The sequence below is a fragment of the Erpetoichthys calabaricus genome, chromosome 13 (assembly GCF_900747795.2).
Source record: "Erpetoichthys calabaricus chromosome 13, fErpCal1.3, whole genome shotgun sequence".
Taxonomy (NCBI): domain Eukaryota; kingdom Metazoa; phylum Chordata; class Cladistia; order Polypteriformes; family Polypteridae; genus Erpetoichthys; species Erpetoichthys calabaricus.
The window spans coordinates 115,771,254-115,786,584 of record NC_041406.2 but is presented as its reverse complement, the minus strand read 5'-3'; the positions used below and the strand labels follow the sequence as shown (position 1 = coordinate 115,786,584).

Sequence of the window (15,331 nt, the reverse complement as noted above, 5' to 3'; positions counted from 1 at the left end):
CAAGCCAGGCTTGTTGTGTCCACAAATCCAGCATGCTAAATGAAATTTGTTCATTCCGATGTCCTCCTGATTAAGTCAACAGCATTCTGAACTTGCCATTACTTACCATGTCATGTAAAAGTTCATCCAACTTATTTAAAAGTAATTGAACATTCCACATTTATGGAGCCAAGCCAGTTTGAAATACTTCCCACCTTACTTTTGTCCTGCTCCATATTCTTTTATTCTTCAGATGAGCTGCTCCTGCTAGGTGCAGCAGGCAACAATGTTCACAGTCCTACTCAGCTGAGTATGTGAACATTTCGTGCATCTCATTTTACATTCTTAGAGTCTCTTATATTCCCTGATGTTATAGATGTTGATTGGCTTTAGATTCTCCCGATTCTCTACTTACTCACTTTATGACAGCTTTCAAGTTCCCAGCTGGTCCAAAAGACAGCTGATATAGGCCATCCGCTCAGGTCTGTGTCTGCGATGATAGCGGTATATCTTTGATTTAAAAATCATTTACGATTAATATAAGATTAATTGTAATAAACCAAAGGCAAAATATTAATATTAATAATAATGAAATAAATTTGATAATAATCATAAAAAACAGAAAGTTGTCCCAAAACAGAGCAGGAGAGAGAGCTCATGTAAAAGGCAGTCACCAAATACATAGCAGCATTTAGAAAGTCTAAGTAATTGCCAAATTTACAAAAGATTACATTACTGCCAGCTATAATTAAGTGAGGACAGATGTTTCTTCTCCAAAAACAACCTGCCACTTGTAAATATTACTCCAATAAATTAATAGCCACTGTTTTCTGAATTTTAAAGTTACTTTTATCTATCTCCAATCTAAGGTCACTTTCATTTTCCAGAACATTATTGCATTTTGTTCCTCATTATTATCAAGATCATCTTAATTTCTCCCCAATTTATGTTCTTTATGAAGCCTCTTAAAGTCAAGATGAGTGCAAACTCTTCTAAAGTGAAGACCACTTCATCTCTGTAGGCATCAAGGTCAGTGCAGACATCAAAATAATCTTAATCTGTCAAGATCACAGGCAGCACTACCAGCTTTCATGAGCTCTTTATCTACTTGGGTCAGATAAACCACTGTCTGAATTAAGCATACTACTAACTCCCAAATATCAGAGATATTTCTGCAGATGTAAAGGTCATTTCAGTCTCTTAGAAAACAAAGTTCACTATGTAATGACTCGGTCCTGACATGCTGATCTCTACTGCTCACCTTCCTAACTTTAAGGCGAATGATAAAAAGGATTGGCCAATATCGCACCCTGAAGTGCCCCACTGTACGTCCCCTTTTGAAATGATCAGCTCAAACTGATGAATAAATTATATATACAGTATATAAAAAAACAGCTATAAGGCAACAAGCACTGAGAAGTATATTATACAAAAAAGAAAGGCATGGAGATGAAAAAGAGCAACAATCCCTTGGCCCAAACCACCAACCCAAAATATCCCCTATACGTGCAAATAAAAATATATACAGTGGAAAAATCACAACCATAGTCCCCTTCTGAAGTTCACACACAATTCCAAAGTTCCAGCCAACTGTTAACAGCAGGTGAATGAATGATTTGTAGAATGCCAGCCAACCCGAAAAAGTTGAAATCTTAACTGTAAAATGTTTCTGAGTAAGTTTGTGCCATTGTAAATGAAAGGACTTCATGGGCTCACTCGAGTCCGCTAGATAGAATGGAATGCAAAATGCACGTTCCTAGAGCGAATCTCTGACCTCCACCTAAACAGTCAGGTCTTTTGGAGATGAAGAACCTTTTCCCATTGCCCGGGCAGATGCTGATCAGTTTAGATTGGTCTTTTCTATCTTTTATCCTTGATGGCTATTCTAATTACCTTTTGAAAAACAACCCAATTTATTCAAATTCCACCAGAAAAAAGAAACTGGCTGTCCCTCCTTTCAGGGCGCTGCTGTCAATCACAGGCTGCATGGGCTATTTTAATACCAGCACAAGAAAACCAGGCAGACAGCAGAAAACACATAACATCTTTTTAAGCGGCAGCGCTGCAAGTTGCTATTGTCCATAAACTGATATTACTTGCAATTTTCCCTTTATAAAGTTTATTATAGACTACAAAAATGAAAAAGATTTTCAGCAAGGCCAAACACACTCTTGGTGAATCATAGTTACTGCCATCTCTCTAGAGGTCAAATTTACTCTCTTTAAGCCAAGGTCAGTGCCAATTCCCCTTAAAAGACAATCACTAATCCATTCCATACAAACAAGTCACATATTTCTAATTCTTTATCCATTTCTAATTGCACTCACGGCTAACATTTTCCATGTCAAGGTCACTAGCAGCTCTTTACAAGTGAAAGGCACTGTCAATTCTCCAGAAGTAAATGACCTACTCTGCTTATGTAAGGATCACTGCCTCCTCTCTGAACATTAATCTCACTATTCACTCTATGCCTTGTTTAAAGACATTGTTATGCTGGCAGACTTTTCTAATTCTCTTTAAAGTCCGTGAAAAGTCCCGATGGCCTGAAGTAGATGGGTGAGTGCAGCATGTGTGCTCGTAATCACCATAACATGTATAGTACATCACATCTTTACCCTGTGATCAAGCAGATGAGGAAGGTGTTCAGAAGCATACACACACTTAATATTTGCAGCAAGATGCATTTATGGGCAATAACACCTATGCCTCTCATCAGAGACATGCTTTAATATCCTCTTTTCAATCAATACAGCCTTTCTGAGCCATTATGAACTTGGCAAGATCTCCCATAAAAACCGCAAGTATTACATCACTGTCAAATGCAATGCTCTATGCTTAACACGCTCTGAAAGACAGATATTAATCCACAAGCCCGATTAACCATCAAATTTCTTGATTACTTTGAATATCACCTTAACAAGTGAATCAATTACTATTGACAACATACTGGATTAAAAAGTGTGCTCTTGTGCTTAAAAGAAATTAACCCCATTAGTACTTAGGATTTATCAATAACTGTATATTAAATAAAAAGCTAAATCTGGAGTCTCTATACTTGTAAATTTCATATAAGAATAAGTAATGAAAAGTCTTGAAGTGTCACGGTAATAAGCATTTCATTTCAGTAGCTACTTACTCTTGTCTTACAGTATATTACTAATCACTCAGTTTATACACTATTAGTACTGCTTTTCTATCTCCTCTGTTTAACTCCAGGATCTTCAGGGTTTCATAGACCCATTATCTCAAACCAGTCTCACTCCCCTCTCTAATACATTATTGTTTTCCTCAGGCATTATAGGCTAAACGAATCAAAAATATCCATTTTCATACATTGTCATGAAGGGATCCTGTCATAAGATAGCAAAGACAATAATTTATCCACATTATCCCACACAATTCCTCTCTAAACCCTCATTTTGATTAGTAACATGACAAACTTTTCTTAGATATGACAACCAATGGAAGTGAACCATGGCCTGCTTGTGCCATTCTTTTGCTCTGACTTCAAACTTGATAGAAATACAAACTTATCCATCACATGAAGACATTCTAGTCTCTGGATTGGCTAGGATCAATTAATGCATATTTGCAGGAAACCATAGTAGACTAGTCTGTCAGTTTTTGCAGTCATCTCAGTTTAGAGATTATTATCTAGTAGCTATGCTCCCGTAAAGCCTGCTTTTCACACTGAAGGCGACTCTCAGTGTGCCATTTATGTCTTTTCTCCTCGTGTGTCTCACACTCCCACTTTTTATTTCGATCACATCACCAAAAACAACTGACCAACCACACTAAAGCCAAACAGACCAATCAGATTGCTCTGAGGGACACACACAGACCTTACTTAGTGTTTTATTCTATAGTAGATAGATTCATCTTTTGCAAATTAAAAATAATAAGAGATTTAAAATACTGAGACATAAATTAGGTTTCTACATTTATTCATTTTCTTTACCTTCTTATACAATTCAGGATTGGCTGCATCAGGTGCAAAGAAGGAATGAACCTCTGATAGGATGCCTTCATATAATGCATTCACCCTTTTGTAATGTAGGCATATATTGAAACTGAAACTTTCAAAAGTTAAAACAATTTCATATGATGGTTTCTGTATCCTCTGAAACTGTAACTGTTCTTACCTTGATCAATTTGCATGAGTTCTGCTTCTTTATCAGTTTTTTGCCTTTTATACAGGATGTTGATATTATCAATTTAGATAATAACATCCATCCATCCATCCATTTTCCAACCCGCTGAATCCGAACACAGGGTCACGGGGGTCTGCTGGAGCCAATCCCAGCCAACACAGGGCACAAGGCAGGAAACAATCCTGGGCGGGGTGCCAACCCACCGCAGGACACACACAAGCACACCCACACACCAAGCACACACTAGGGCCAATTTAGAATCGCCAATCCACCTAACCGGCATGTCTTTGGACTGTGGGAGGAAACCGGAGTGCCCGGAGGAAACCCACGCAGACACGGGGAGAACATGCAAACTCCACGCAGGGAGGACCCAGGAAGCGAACCCGGGTCCTCAGGTCTCCCAACTGCGAGGCAGCAGCGCTACCCACTGCGCCACCAGATAATAACATACATGCATCTATTATCAGACACACTTAGTATTCTTCAGTGTTTTAGTTGCAGTCATTTCCCAGAATCATCCACCAAGGCAAGAATCAACCCAGTATGGGTTGCCGGTAAATTGCATGAGTTATTTATAAAAAAGAGATTGGGACCATGCACTGATATGGCGCACTGACGCACCTACCATATGACAAATCACATCAGGATCCCAGATTAGGACCAGAGCACAGCTGTGCAACAACTCACTACCACACTAGTTCAAATGGAATGGTGTGAGGATTTTTTTTTGCAGTAGCTAGAGTGTAAATACCACCTAGTTTTAGAAAACTCTACCACCAAGTTTTCCCTGCAAGTTGGAGGATCTGTTTGCAGGGCAGGATGCAGGTTAACATTTTTCCCAGGACAGAGCAATTGCAGGTTAAGAACCTTGATCAAGGACCCAATGAGGCTGAATCACTTCTGGCATTTGCGGGACCTTTGAAAATATTAAAGTAAAGTAATTGGAGATGAGGATATATGTTCCTAACATAATTCAAATTCTCATACCCATTTTAGGGTGCAATGGAGGCTCAGTGGTAGCACATTTATTGCAACAAGGAAACCAGAATTCATGTCCAAGGTGCTCTAAGTGTGGAGTTTACATGTTTGCTATGGTACCACAGTCCAAAGACATGCACATTAGGTGGATAGGTGATGTTGAATTGGCTCTTATTATGTGTGAGTTCACTAATTAATAGACTGGTGTCCCATCCTGGGATTGCAGTTTTAGCTTCTCAATGACCCTGATCTGGGTAACCAGATTTAGAAAATGAAAAGTTGGATGGATATCCATTCTGCCTAATTTAGAGTTGCAGGATGCAAGTCAGAAAGTAATCTTGGACTAAGTACCAATCCATTGCACGGCCAACTCATATGCACACTCACATTCATCTGGAGCCAATTTAAAACTAGCAATCAACCTAACATAGTTGTCATTGGGGGTGTGGGAAGGAAGCTGGGGCATCATGCATATCGCAGTGTGTAGAATTCACACTAAAACATGGTGTACGGACAAAGGTGGAAATGTGCATACGCACAAAAAAATTCAGATGCACAAAACCGTCCATAAGCCAACTTCCATGCACTTCCACTACATAAATCCCAGTCATATATTTTAATATGCAATATTATTTTAATATGTAAATCAATATAAATAGCCCCCTAAGTTTAGCGTTCTGTGAAAAGACAATGGCAAAAGCATAGGGAAAACAGAAGAATTTCAGTGAATACCAAGTGGAGGCAAGGAAAAACATACTATATGTTGGTTTAAACAACAAAAGAAAGTTGATTGAGTGACAGAGTGATGGAGAAACTCGAAAGTTCAAGTTCAGATCATGGCACACTGCCCAAAATAAAAAAGAAGTGGTTAGATTAAAAAAAGAAAAGAAAAAAATAGGGACACAGTTAAAAAAGGGTCAAAATGTCAACTTCAATCTTGTAGTTTATTTTGTCATTAAAGTAGAACATTATAAACGTCATCTTAATTAGTATATCATTTAATATACTAGTTTCTCGTATCTCATCTTAACTAAAATAGCATGTCAAATGCTTCATATTCTATGTGTTCTTCTATGAACTCTGTATGTGAATCACTATGTGCTTCTTAAACGGGCATTCTCTTACGCCAACAGGACACAGAATACATTACATTCGTGATATTTCAGCTCTCTAAACAATTTAAATACTAAGATGTATACTTGATATAATTTTCAGGATGATAGGAAATAAAGCATGTATTAAACATGGGGCCACAGTGGCGCAGTAGTAGCGCAGTGCTGGCGCTCCATCCAGAGATTGTTCCTGCCACCCGCAAGATGCTTGCTGTGCCGTGCAGAACCCTTGATTAAATAATTTATTGCAACATTACTATCTCTTTCAAATGTATGTGAGATATGACCGGTCATTCATCCCGGCCAATACCCCCAGGCCGCTTAGTGGAGCCCTCCTTGCAGCATGGAGGTGCCCTGAATGCCAGCAGGGAGTTATGGACAACGGAGTTTTTATGCACAGTCCTGCTGGCTACCATGGGGACCGCCAGGAGTCGCTGCAGGGAGACACAAGGAAATCTATTTTCCTTACACCCCGGAAGTACGTCACAGTCACATGGACAGAAGGAATGACGTGCTTCCGGGATGAAAAAGAAGAGTTTTTGATCTGACCCGGAAGTGCTAAGAAGTCACATGGACTGAGGGTTCAGAAGCACTTCCGGGTCATGGACTATAAAGGATTGTGGGAAATCCCAGATGGACGAGCTGAGTTGGGAGGCAGGGTGGCTAAGCATCTGGGAGTGGAGGATTATTTATTGGGCTATTGTTTATTGGAGATTTGTGGAGTGGTGGTGCTTTGTGTACTTATTTATAATAATAAATTAAATATTTGGACTTTTATCTGGTGTCTGATGTATTGTCCAAGGGTTCAAGGTAGCGAGAACGCCCCTATTTGTCACAGTTGCTCTGCCTTGCCTTCTTCTTCCCCATTACGTCCTTGGTAAATCGGGGTTTCTGGTGATTTTTCCCATGTGTCGTGACGCTGTCTTCTCGGGGTATTCTGTCCACAGTAAATTTTTTCCAGGTCCTCTGCGAAACCGACGGCCAGAGAATCCTGCCAGCTACGCCAACTGTGACAGATAGGGGCGCTCTCGTTCCCTTGAACCCTCGGACAATACGTCAGACACCAGATAAAAGTCCAAATATTGAATTCATTATTATAAATAAGTGCACAAAGCACCACCACTCCACAAATCTCCAATAAACGATAGCCCAATAAACAATCCTCCACTCCCATGCTGTGCTGTGCATAAAAACTTTGTTGTCCATAACTCCCTGCTGGCAATTGGGGCACCTCCATGCTGCAAGGATGGCTCCATCTAGAGGCCTGGGGGTATTGGCCAGGATGAATGACCGGCCATGTCTCACACGTACTAACCTCCAATTCCTGTCATTCCTTCTCTTTCTCCAAGTAACCAATCGCCACACAATCAGCTCTGTAATAAATGTCAAATCATCTGCAAGCTTAGAACATCAATTCTTCAAAATGTTTAAGGAACATTGAAATATCTTCATAGTACATGTTTAATTATTTCCACCATCTATCCATCCAGGGTTGTGAAAATCCCAGCAAGCATACAGCACAAGGCAGGAACAATCCCTCAATGAAGTTAAAAATTTATCTGTATAATGTAATATACATACTTTACTGCATTTCATCTTAAAAATGATATCAAAATCTCCAGGAAGATAGCGCTTGGAATCTAAATCGAATTAGAAGTCAGTTGTTATCATCTGTAAATTTGCGCTTTCTTCTATTGAATTGAGTTGAATTCCTTTATTGTTATTGTATGGTACAAAGATTTTCAATATGCAAATCCTTCATAAACTTATTTTCCTAAAAAATGATAAAATAACAATAATAATAAAATAACAATAATATGATAAAAAAAAACAATGAAAAATATACAACATGTAAGCATAAGTGGCTCATGTTGTGCAATATTACAACTGCAGTGCAAGTTTAAAGTGAGGTAATTGTACTTATAACTACAAACAGTTCTATTGGGAGCACTTGATGGACTGATTGAGTGTGTTTAGAGCTTCATGAAACTACTTCTGAGCCTTCAGGTCCCAACAGGAAAGGCTCTGAAGCATTTGACATATGGGAGAAGGTCAAAGAGACTGTGCGCATGGCCAAGGCAGCGTCTGCTTGATGCTGTATCCCGATAATCCTTCAGTGTATTTGATAAAGCCGCGTCAGGGATGTGAATCTAAAAAGTAAAGGGAAACCACACAGGAACAGTAGCACTGCTGTGACGTTGGGTGCCTCCAGTTTTCAAAACCAAGCTGAAAACTTGCATATGCACAGGTTAAGGCTGGTGTGAGAATGTGCGTGGCTTTACACCAAGTTTAGTTTTTATAAATCGAGATGTGAGTGTGGAAATAGGCATACGCAACATTTTTGTGCGTACGCACCATTTACACATGAGGCCCCAGGAGTACTCAGAAGGAAAACCAATGCAGACTTATAGAGAATGTTAAAACTCAACATGGACAATTCCTGGGAGTGTATTCAAACACCCTGGGAAAAGGATTAGTGCGGCATCAGTACTAAACTTTGTGCTACACAGGTATAATTTATATGACATTAAAATAGTAGTGTAATATAAAAAGATTTTTTATGTTATTCGTAAAAATTGACAGTTTATCATCAATAAATATAGACATGTGAAAGGTAAGTACACCTTTTTCAATTTAATAGTTTTAACATATCTGGACTTCACTAACAATCTTGTACTCCTCAATATGGTCTAAAGTTAGGTAGATCTAACCTTAGATGACAGAGAACACAATGGATTTTACTTTGTCATTTTGTATTCAACAAAAAGAAAAAATAACCAACATGTAAAAGTTATATGACTAGATGATTGTTTCTTATATACTAAAAGAGGATGTACTTAATTTTTAGTAAATGTATTAGTGCTTGGATAGCCTTATTCTAATTCAGCACTGTGTAAGTCTGGAGCATTACTGGTAGTACTGAACACAAGGAAGTACAACACTGATTGATTACCTCATAATTATAGCAGAAATATCCCACATTGCCTGGCTACATTTAATAATTTAGTAGCTCTACTGGATGCACACAAATACATCTTTGGTTATGCCCATCTGAAGTAGTGCTAATATACAACTCTAAGGAATAATAACAATAATATATTCACATAATTTTAAACCAGTATCTTTAGGAGTTTGTGAGCTCACTCTTTCATTGGCACACGGAGACAGACTCTTACTGGTAATTTTACTTGCTAACCATGTAAAACTATCTAGCAGTATGCAATGAGGTTCATAGCTATGATGTTGAGTCCCATCAGCCCTGATTAACAACACTGAAAAGTGTTCCAGTTAATGATTGATTCACCATTAACCATTTGTTTTCTATAGTACACAGAATAGAATGATGAAAACATTGGCTGCACAACAACTCTACTTAATGAGAGTCCTGAATCCCTCCAATACTTTGTTCATTATTTCAGAATCAGACTGTTATGCATAGCCTATTGCCAGGAAATTATGCCTTAGAAAGAACAAGTTGGTCTGAATATTTGGTTCCTTGCTCAGATTTTCAAATGGGTGTAGGTACTTGATTTGATATAGTACATGTCTACATGAGAATCCTATTCATTTTGTTCCAGATAGGGGAATCTTCCCACAAAACAAAAGTCATCTCAAACTGGTTTCATGGAATGTGTTCAGTGTTCTTTAGTGGTCTTTCTAGTAACCAGATCTGAATCTAATAGAACACCTTCGCAGCTGAGAAATCTGCAAAAATAGAGTAATGCAATCATGTCAACATGGACCAGAATCTGAAAGGAAATGTTTCCTGCATATTGTGGAATAAAAGCCATGAGAGAATTGAGAGAGTTGTGAGAGTATACAGTGTTCCTGTATACCCATGTAACAGAAGCATATTAAACAGTGTCACACACATGCAATTAGGAGGAATCTTAGTGGACCAAGTGGAGGTAATTACCAGCCAGGCCAGGGGGTTGCAGGGTATGCTAAACCTACTTATGTTGTCTCTGCAGGCCAAATACGGGAAAACCTACCTGATTTAACATCAACAATGTCACTTCCGGCCCCGGCACCAAGACTAATGTCACATTCTGGTTCCGGCATCAAGAATACATAACTTCCGGTTTTGGCTTTTAAAGCCACCATCATTTCACAACTCAAATCAGTTCAGTGTGGAACTCAACGTATGCACATCAGTGCCTATTTCAAAACCCTTTTGCAGCCAGGGACAATATACGGGTGGCTGCCCCAAACCTTTTTCGTGTGTTGAGACTAATTCTTTCACAACAGATGGTCAGCGTATATGAGCAATGATCATGAATTGTGAGTAGAGTAGGACAGGCTAAGGTTTAAATGTGCTGTTGAAATAAGGCTTCTCTGCAGTTACTTCAATTGCTTTCCATGACAGACTGAGGAGGTATTAATCCAAATGGACATCATGGCGGAGATTGCCACTACTGTAGGTCAAAGGTCTGGGCATGTACTGAGAATCCATTCTAGGTGTCAAATACATAAGGTGGATGCTGTGGCAGGCAGCACTGATGTAATTATACAATATTGTAAAAAACCTGGCAATGCATGGAATCTTCTGTTTTTGGGGATAATTAAGCCTAGCCGACTCTGCTCAGTTTATTGCCATAGAAACCCTCACCACAATAACCAAGCCAGATAATGAATGGATGTTTTTAATATTTAATACATTTTTATTCTTCTTCTTGACTTATGGTAGGTCAAGTACATGGATGTCCCTACCTTCCCACATGACTGCATAATATTTACATTGCATTCTGATCACCCCAGTGACATTTACTGTTTGTTTTCGTGAGCAATACATTAAATAGTCAGAGAAAGTGATCTGAGCAGAGCACAATGTAAACACAGAAATGCAGGTGAAATCAAATAGCCGGGTTAATAGCGGTCTCCACAAGCTCACTTACAGAGAACACTTGAAGGTAATGACTGTGTTAGCACTAGATGGGGTGACTTTGCTCTCTTGAGATGATGCTGCCTGTAGTGGTGGGGAGCGGCGAACCAAACCGATGCAATAATGCTACGATCCCAACGATTTTTGAAATTATATGCTGTGTCCTCCACAAGTACCCTGCTGATTTATGCTAGATTGTAATCAAAATTGTTTAAAGTCACCACACGCTTCCAGAGCAGAGAGTTCTTGTCATACTGCGCATAGTGCTAACTGCTCCTTTTTTTAATGGTGGCATGTTTGCTGCCTAACAGTAAGCGAGACAAGCAGAATGTACTGTACTCGTTACTTCTTTTCTAGTTTAGGTGTCTCAACTTTCTTGAAAAGCGGCACTTCTGTGCAAATACATAGGACTGCTGCCACAGACTGTTAAAAGATGACAGCAGTACGGATTTTTTGGCATTATGACTTCTCCAAGATGTCAGAATCTTTAGCTACGTTCTCCAAGCACTTTATCATTTAAAAAAAAAGCTTTGGTGGCTAAAGCAAAAGACACAGCACAGATTTCTCTCATATGACATGCAGAAACTCCTGCTGATTTGTTTATTTTACGTCTGCAAGAATTTAAACCCAATCAGCAAGATATAATACAAATGATCATAAGCTACTGACCAACTGGAAATTGGGTGCAAGCCACAGAATGGTAACACAATGCCTGTTAAAAGAACTCTGGTGGCTTCAGAATGAAAGCTTTCCCTAAAAAAGAAGATATGTTTTCACTTATGACTTCAGCCTAATTAACATGTCTCACAATCATGGATACGTTTGACATGGCCAGTGACACACAGAAGCCAATGCAGTACTCCACAGTGTAGGTTTATACTGGCCTTATTGTCATGTGTACAGAATACAGGGAATTCAATATCAGGGCCTATCTGTGTTCAAAAGGCCCTCATTTTTAAATCTATTTCTGAAAGGGAAATTCACCCTTTTTGACATATGGCCTGGTTATCTTATCTAGAGGGGTGAATAGTAGAATTGGAGAGCAAAAACAGAAAAGTCAAGAGTGGTAAATTCCTGGGAGTCTCCTGGAGGCTACTGGATCTTGGAAGACATTATACTGTACAGAGAAGCACACAGTAAAATCAGATTAATCAAGAGCTGAGTACGAAAAACATGATGGAAAGCCGTTTTAAAAAAGGAAACACTGTGTGCTTTCTTGCCTGAGGTAGTAGAGCCACTTGGAAACAAACTGAAAAGGAGGAACAGATTCAAGGAGGAGGAGATATTCCAGGAAGTGGAGGCTGGTAAGTGCCAATGCTAACATATGTAGCAGCAGGGATCTTACACCCAGGAAAATTATTAAATAAAACTGTGAAATCGCTCCTCCTCTTCTTTTGAGCCCGTAAGTGTTGCAAAAGAAGCAATTTGCATGTGAGAAAAAAAGGGGAAACGTATTTTATTTCTGATTTGATCTGATTTTTTTTTTCATTTCTGATTTTGTACTATAATTTATTAAATTTCATGTTCCAGTTCCAGAGTACAGTGAAAATCGCACTTATATATCTGACGAATATGCATCATGACACCACTCTCTGGCCCCATGATTATCAAATATTACTAGTCAAATGTGGACTTTACCTTGCAGCCTCTGGAATCTTCCTTTTCAAAAAGTGATATGAAGTAATGTGAACATCTCAAAGATATTGGGTGATTGTTGTATAAAGCCATAATTGTTGCCATTGCTATAAATCAAAATGGAAAGGCAGAATATGTATGCCATTATTTAATAGCAAACCTTACTGTATAAGAGTTGAGGACATTGCGGTGCAGTGGTTAGTGCTCCTGTCTCACAGTTGCAGGAAACTAAGTATGAATTCCAGTGTCTTGAGGATTTGTGAAAAGGCTCACTGAGTCCCTGTAATAAGAAGCTAACTTCAGGGTTTCAGTGTTAAATTTTCAAGAAAATAAAGAATTTATGATATATCATACAAATATTGTTGAATCTTTGATTATTAATTAGACAGTAAGCTCAACAGTAAATGACTTTAAGGTGAGTGCATTGTCCATTATTGCAAAGCTGTGGCGTCCAGTACACAGCCACTGTCTTGTCAAACGTAACGATGGCTACGTTCACAAAGTTTCTCAGAGACAGGCGCCACTGTGAAGCTGCTTAATTACTCAAGATGAATGCCCTTGACAAGAAACATATCACCGTAAAGCCAAATAATTGAGGCTCTTTTAATTTTAGTTTTCAATTTATCCATGAAATATACACTCATTAATCATACGTGTCATCCAAAATAAATGTTAATTTCGCTTAGCGCACTGTTGCGCAGAGCGTGATTAAAGCAGATTTCCTTTTTCGCATACACTTTTATCCAAGAGGTTAAAAAGAATGCATGTCAGAGTCCAACGTAATAATACAAGTGTACATATCTATCTAAATGCAAATGCCCCATCTGTATTTGGCTGAGACTGTGATATGGGAAACAGTGAGGGGTGGGGGGTTCATCCCAAGCAAAAGAAAACACGGACCGTTGATCACACCTCAATCCTACCATGCCACCATGAGTTCTTTCTTTAATTTAATTAATCATTTGCTAATTATTTATATAGCCCTTTAACCAGTAAGAACCATCCAAATCTACAGCATATTGCAACTAGGACGTTACTGACTATATTGCTCTAACCTGACATGTACAGTAAGGGGATTTAAGGAATCACTGGTACTGCAAGTGAAATGTTGTAACACTATACCCACCCTCTCCAGGCAATTTGTTCATGCTAAATTACCCTCAACTAATATTTATATTCACACTAGAAGTAGGCAATCTGACACTGGACTCACGTATTATATCCTGCCTTTCAGACAATCAGTAAATCAGTGTTTTTTCTTATATGTTGTCTTTCAAACCAGCACCAGTATAGAAACAGTTTAAAAGTTTGGTGTGCAAATAAAACAAACTCTGTGTTTTTCTGGTGTTGCCTATTTATACATTGCTGTCAAAGGCTCACCATCTAAAACTGTCACTTTTTTTGCCAAAAACAAATTTTTAGCTGTTTTCATATACAAAACTTCCCATTGAACTCAAAACATATTGGAGTTTGCACACATTTAAAGAACCAACGATTTGATCACCCTCGGGATTTTGTTATTTGTTATTCTATATATGAGACCAAAGTAAACATTTTCCAAAAATCGCCCACTGGTATAAAGTACAATGTATAACATGCCCTAATATAAGTGCTTGAGTTCCAGATCAGAAATAAAATACTGTATTTCTAACAAAATGTCCCCCATTAATCATGGTCATTCATGCTGAGGTCAGGAAAAGTCTTGTTTAAAAAAAGAAAATTGAATTTTAAATAGTTATAGTTTTGAAATGCTCCTGACTTACTCTCCTTTCCTTGTTACTGTCATGAACTTTGCCCACAAGCCCTTATTCACATGTTACACAACCTTTATATTCTCCTCATGACATTTATTTCAATTATTTACTCACTACAGCTAGTAGTAGTATTATGCCAAACCCCAAGGTTTAAGGAGCATTAATCAATTGTCAATCAAACAATAAATCAACCTTTTCAAACTGAACCTGAAAACAAGATGCCATATTCCACATTTTTAACATAAGTTAAGAAAACTTTCTGGATCTTCTGTCTACTCCATTCTGAATTGGAACCTCCTTCTAAATTGTTCTGATCATGCTATCTTTACTCTTACATTACCTGGACAATTAGATAAGGCAGTCAAGCTATGCAGTGCAACAAAATTCAGATGCATCTTAAATGAGTTACACTCAAATTCTTTATAGCAGTAACATAAGATTTTTAAACTTGCTTAATCCAAATGAGGGTTGTGGTGGGCCTGAACTTAGCACTGAGTGCTGGCCAGGAAGCAACTCTGTATAGGACACAAGTCCATTTCAGGGCCCACTCACTCACACCCACTCACATTCAGAGAGGTCCAACTTAGAATCGACAATTAACTCAACTTGTATGTCTTTGGGGTGTGGAAGAATGCTTAAAAACATCTGGCAAGGCCTTTCTGTAGATCAATAGAGTATTGACTGGTTGAGAAATTCAATCACCATCCCTTTCAGATTTTTACACTCTTTAAACCTACTGCACATCTCTCACCTGCATACCATCCTATAACCACTTTTACAAAAGTCAAAAAATGCAGAAACGTTCTTCTGATTGCTCCAAGTATAAGGATCTGGCAGTGC

General features: G+C 38.5%; 1 protein-coding gene across 10 annotated transcripts in view; it reads right to left on the bottom strand.

Annotated features, from left to right (window-relative positions):
- The window catches only part of adgrb1a (adhesion G protein-coupled receptor B1a), a 154,870-nt gene that overhangs the window by 50,390 nt on the left and 89,149 nt on the right, over positions 1-15,331 (bottom strand). The gene's annotated exons all lie outside the window — the stretch shown is intronic.